The sequence below is a fragment of the Fringilla coelebs genome, assembly GCF_963513975.1.
Source record: "Fringilla coelebs genome assembly, chromosome: Z".
NCBI classification, from domain to species: Eukaryota; Metazoa; Chordata; class Aves; order Passeriformes; family Fringillidae; genus Fringilla; species Fringilla coelebs.
The window spans coordinates 27,643,038-27,649,037 of record NC_140031.1 but is presented as its reverse complement, the minus strand read 5'-3'; the positions used below and the strand labels follow the sequence as shown (position 1 = coordinate 27,649,037).

The 6,000-nt window shown below is 42.2% G+C and overlaps 1 protein-coding gene across 2 annotated transcripts in view; it reads left to right on the top strand.

The window, feature by feature from the left end:
- The first annotated feature begins 794 nt into the window (after nt 1-794).
- RFX3 (regulatory factor X3) overlaps nt 795-6,000 on the top strand; it is a 106,987-nt gene continuing 101,781 nt past the window's right edge. For both annotated transcript variants that reach the window (XM_084225464.1, XM_084225467.1), the window contains exon 1: nt 795-999. The gene's annotated coding sequence lies outside the window, so the exon portion shown is untranslated. The remainder of the gene's footprint in view (nt 1,000-6,000) is intronic.

Here is a 6,000-nt window from a genome sequence, read left to right as displayed (position 1 = left end):
AACCTCCCTTGAAGAGTTTAAGGAAAGACTGGACGTGGCACTCAGTGCCGCGTCTAGATGACATAGTGGTGTTTGGTCACAGATTAGAATCGGCGATCTCAGAAGTCTTTTGCAACCCAATGGATTCTGTGTGTCGGCGTGCCAGCTGGGACAACGGCCCAACGCACGCACTCGGGCCGAAAGGCCACGTGGGCTGAGGGCAGCCACCGGGCACTCCGGGGCCCTGGCTCGGCCCCCCGCAGAAGTCCAGCGTCGGCAGGGCTGACGCAAGGCCACCGGCAAGTCGGCGGGACAGGAAAGACGACAGGCACGGTGGCGGCAGCGTTTCCCCTTCCATCGCCACTTGTCGCCGGCGACCCAATGCTCCTCTTCCTCCTCCCCTCGAAAATGGCAGCGCGGGCCACGGGCAGTGGGGGAGCGGCCCGCCCGCCGCCATCTTGAGGCGGGAGGGACAGCGGCGGCAGAGCCCCTCCTGCTCGGCCTCCTGCCGGAAGTGGCGTCAGGCGGCCCCCGCGCGGCCACACCCCCCCGCCGGGCCTCGCGCTGTCGCCGCGCGCCCCGCGCCGGGCCGGGCCCGCCGTGTGCGCCTCCCCACGCGGGAGGAGAACCGGGCGGGCGCGCGCCCCGGGCCGGGGGACCGGGGAAGTCGCCGCGCGCCAGCCGTTACCGCAGGCCCCGCCCCTTCCGGGGCGCTCGACCGCGCCGCCGCCCCCGCCTCTCTCCGTCCGCCCGTCGGTCCCTCCCTCCCGCTCCCGCTCTCCTTTTGTGAGTTATAGCAACCGTTGCCTTGTGAGTCGAGCGCCATAGTCACCGTAGTCCTGGCGACTGTTACCCATCAACAACAGCCGCTCCGCTCCCGCTCCTGCTCCTCCTCCTCCTGCCGCTGCTCCGCACCCCCTGCCTCACCGTCACCCACCACAACAACAACAACAACAACCGCAGCCGCCGCCAGCAGCAGCAGCGACAGCGGGAGCGCCGCCGCAGCCCGCCCCGGCACAGGTGAATGCGCTCGGCGGGCGCACCCCGGCCCTCCCTCCTCCTTCTCCGTGAGGCATCCGGGCCCGGGCTGCGCCCTCGGGCTGCGCCCGTGCTCGCGGGGCGGCGAGGGCACGCGGGGCTCCCCGCCGACCCCCCGCGGCCCTCCCGGGAGCGCTGTGCGGTCGGGGGGAGAGGGGCGGCGGGCATAGACGGGGGTGTCGGGCGGGGAGCGGGGCCGGCCGCCGTGCGGGCCGAGGAGGAGGAAAAGCTGGGCGATGCCGGGGACGCAGGCACGCTGCGGGATCTCCAGGACAATCGCTGGGATGCGGTGGGTGTGCGTCTGAGTTGGGTCTCGTTTGTACGGGTCGGGAGATGGAGAAATCGGGGAACGCGCTGCGGCCGCAGTCAAAGGTTAATGGCTTTAAACCTGAAAAAAGCCGTAGGGTTGGGAGGAAAGATGCAGCCGGAGACGGTTCCTGTAGGACAGCAAGGGTTTTTTTCCCCCTTTCACTTACAGGGGCCTTGTTCGGATTTGACTACTAAATGACTAGGTTTTCGTGAACTTGCTATATCTTTTAATGATACTCTCGTGCTATCGATCATATAAACCCCCCCCCTCTTTTTTTTTTGTGCTTTCTCTGTGTAATTTTAAATTTTATTCCTAATTAACGTTGCAGTTTGTTTTCGTGCAAGCTATATTTTCTTTGTATTGTGAATTGGGGTTTTGTTTATTCAATACCCCCACCAATACATACATAGAGTAGCAGGTTGGTTTTCTTTTCTTATTGCACTCCTTCTGCAGGGAATTGTTTTTAAATTATGCTTTCATAGTGACAGTGTAGCATGGAACAGTGCATGTGTAGGTCTGGTTTATTGCACAGTGAGTTACATTCATGTTGAGAGAATCCATTTGTTTCCTTAAACTCTCCACGATGAAGGAAATTCAAGATACTGACTGTGGGTTTTAGCGCTAAGCAGCAAAGAAAGGAGAAAAAAATCAGTATGAAAAAGAAGTCAGTGATTTTGTTAGTGGTACTGCTTTTCAAGAGTACTTTTGTGAAAGAGGGAAGGGGCAGCTATTTACCCCTCAAAGAGATGTAGGAGGACTCATGTTATTAATGAGTATGGTTTCCTTCTTATTTTTAATCCAGAATGCTTGCTTTCTTCAACCATTTTGTGATTGCTTATTAAGATCTAGAGATTTGTGTTGTCATTGATGTCAAATCGTACTTTACATACTTTTTTAATTCTTTGGATGAAGTGAATTTTTGACATCTTTTATGGCAATGAAACATTTAACATCTTAACATTTCCATACGCACTTGCACTTTCCCCTTTGACTTGTCAAATCATGTGTTGTTTTGGTAGACTTTATTCTTTCTGAAGTGATTACTTATTTATTTCCTTATTTATTTAGTAATATAATTAGGAAAAAATAATGCTCTTGTTTTCAATCTAAACCCTACATTTAATTGTGCATATACCTTTCCCATTTTTATATCCTTAGATGTCCAGTGTAAGATACGGGATTTTTCTCACATTGGAACTACTAATGAGTGTGACTGGGGCAATTTTTTCAAGCAGATATTAACTACAAAATCTGCTAAGTGGTTAGTGCATGATACTGATATTCCTTGAGGCAAGGCATATTGGATCTTTTTTAAAATATGTTTTAATATTTCATAGTTCACAAGAACTTAGCAAAGAAATTATTTTAGATAATGACGAAAAGCCTCTACATCTACATCTTACTCCAAGATGAAACCACTGTGTGCTAATTTTGTAGGCCTGGTGTAAATAAATTCTAAATACATTAACAATTTTCACTGTGAGTTCTAGTAGAGTATCAGTTATCTGGCACATCTAAGTCTTTATAGATTTGTTGTTAGTTTCTTTGATTCATTGGTTTTGAAATAATTCCTGGCATCTACTGTTGTTGAAAAGATGTCAGTTCTGCACCATACCTTTCTTGAGTAGCTCTTTTAGAGCCAGACAGAATACTGCTCAGGATGGGATCATTCCTGGGTATTGAAATCTGTCAATATGTATCTAGGCCGCTAGGGTAGCAAATGAAAGTGTCTGCCTGCGTGTGAGACAAAGTTTCTGTTCTAATTTTGCTGGGTGATGTATACAGGTGTTTCTGAAAAATCATTTTAAAAGCACAGTTTTTGTCTAAAACCAAAGACCTTTGTAGTACTATTTGGCTGCATTTTCCTTAGCCAGTTACTGCAATTTGGAAAATAATAAAGCAGGTGCAATCACTGCTTTTAATATTATGGACTTCAGTGAGAAAAGTATTGACTCTTTATTCTTTCTGACATACTGCAGTGACCACAGATGAGATTTGCGTTATACATTCTGATTCCCTAATGCCCACAGCTAGCAAAATAGTTGGTGTTTGTGATGCTAAGTACTGTTTAAAAATGACATGGCTTGTGATATTTATTTATTTATTTATTTATTTATTCATTTATTTATTTAAATGCACAGGCTTTCATGACTTACAGAGTGTGACTATCTAATTTTGTTTCGCGTGTCCAAACAAAACAGTAAGGATCAGCTGCTCTATTGAGCTACTAGTAAGCTAACCTACATTATGCTACTTTGGCGAAATCCTTTCAGTAAGGTAGCGTAGGTAAATGAAGTTGGCATCAAAGATATTGCTAAAAGCTGTTAAAGATTTTAAGGTCATGGTGCTTTATTAGATAATTAGGTTCAGCTTTGTTAGCGCTATCCCATTTCTTGTTCCTTCCTGACAGGGTATTGTTAATCAAAAACTGCCTAGAGAAATAAATGTTGCACTTTATTTCCATTTACTAAACTTTTGAGAAGTCCGGCTGCTTTTGTTTGCTTCTCTTACTTGAAACGTTAGCCAGTGTCTAAAATGCAATAGTACTTTATCATTGTAGTTCTTTTTAGTGTTGTAGCTAGTGTTTCTTATTTTCATGCTTTACTTTGCAAGGCTTTCTTCCCTCTGAAAATATTCTAAATTAGTTGTATTTTTTACCTGCAGTCGTCAACAGCTTACCATCTGCAGGTATGTGTCATGCAGAGTGCTTAAAAATGAATAGACTTTAAAAAATAATAATGACTATTAAAATGGTTTTTAAAAATTATTGTCAGTTGAAAAGACATATGAATGCTCTACAATACAGAATAAAAAATAATCTTTCAGTGGCAATATAGTGTTCTTGTAGTTGGAGTTCCATTTCAAAATCAAGTCCCTTGTCAAATTTATGTACTAGAGTACAAAAAGAAGAATGTTTTGAAATTATCAATGAAAATGTTATGGTTTGGTGGTTTTTTGTTGGGTTTTTTTTGCCAAGAATTAGGACTGAAATCTTAATGATGCTTTTAATATGAATAACTGAAGTTTAAGACCTTTTATTTCAATTAAAGACAAGTTTATTGTCTATGTGTTTTGCCTACAGTTGGTTGTCAATCAAAACAATACTTCTCTTTTCTCTCAGCTAAGATTTTGATTTTTAGATTTGGCTAAATCTAGTTTGTTAGGGACAGATGGCTGATTTAAACAGGTGTCACTTTCATTTCTTGTGCCTTGTGTTGAAACTTCCAGAGGTTTACAAAAGAGCTTCCTGAAGCAGATGGTGATCTCCACTTCTGTGATTAGAAAAATATACTTTTGTAGGAAATTATTTTCCTAGTGACTAGGTGTATTGTAATAGTTTGATGTGTCATATTAGAGTTTATGCTTTAATAGTTAAAATGTCAGCAGAGTTTGAAATGTTTCATATAATACAATAATTTTAGAATTTCTTTTCTCATCGGACTTTCAAAGGAGATGGGAGTATTTTGGTGTGAAATTCAGCAGTTTGAGTGTGTGGATAGCTGTAGACCTAATAATAGTTACTCCTGCAAGACCAAGAGCAGATATGTTGCTTGGTGTAACATTTTGTTTCACTACCTTACCTTTTCTACTTAAAGATTATTTCTTTTTAGAATATATTTTAATAAAAATTAATTACTATTAAGAACACAAGATTAGTGTCAAACAAATGTATGTTTAACTTTTGTTTTTTCTGGCACATTGCTGTATTAGCATATCTTCAGGTTTCTTTTATTTTAAAATTTTTTATTCAGTAGTTATAATTTCCTCAGTTACAAAAGATTTTAATAGGGAAGAATGAAATGGAAGTTAGTTTTCTAATAATTTTTTGATGTTTTTGTTTCTAAGGACTCCTTTTTTTTTGTTTTTATGTTGACTTTTTTATTGCAGTGACTGGTGTTTATTGTTAGTTGTTTTCTTTTTCTAGCAGATGCACCAGAGGGTGCTGTGCTATTTGAAATACAAAAAGGAGAGAATCCTAAAAGTTTGTTCATTGAAATGCATTGGTAATGCATATGAGACTTAAATAAACATTACTGAAATTTTCACACTTTTCTGTGCGGTGCAATATAGCAAATTTACTGTTTTGACAATATTATGTTAAATATCGTAGAGAAAATTGGCTGTTCTGGATCAGATTATGTCTGTGTATGTAGATTCACACACTTAAAATGCAATTTCTGTTCATCAAAAGAAAACAAATATTTATATGTAAATTATGTCCGTTTCATGTATAGCTAAAACTATATAAGCTTTATAGTTATTGAAGTTTACTACATGAACTTATGTGAGACACATATGCATTTTGGGGTGACCTTTATTGTGTGTTATATTTTTCATTTATAAGTCCATGTTCACATTTTATATAGCTAATTTGCTCATATGTGAATCCTTTTTAAAAAATGTATTGCTGCATATACATTTTTTTTCCTTTCTCACTGAAGCTCTTCCTAGATGAAACTGAGGTTGGCATGGGGAGTATGTGCTTATGAATTGCAAAAAGGACAGGATATTTTTCTCCATCAGTAGTTCTGGGAAAGAAAGCCACCAACCCACTTCCCCCTCACACCTTCTCCCCCAACAAAAACAACCCCCCCACCCCCGTAAAAAAAAGGGGGGGGGGAAAAACCCAAAACAAAAAAAGCCCAAACCTGCCCCTTTCTCTACATATTTAT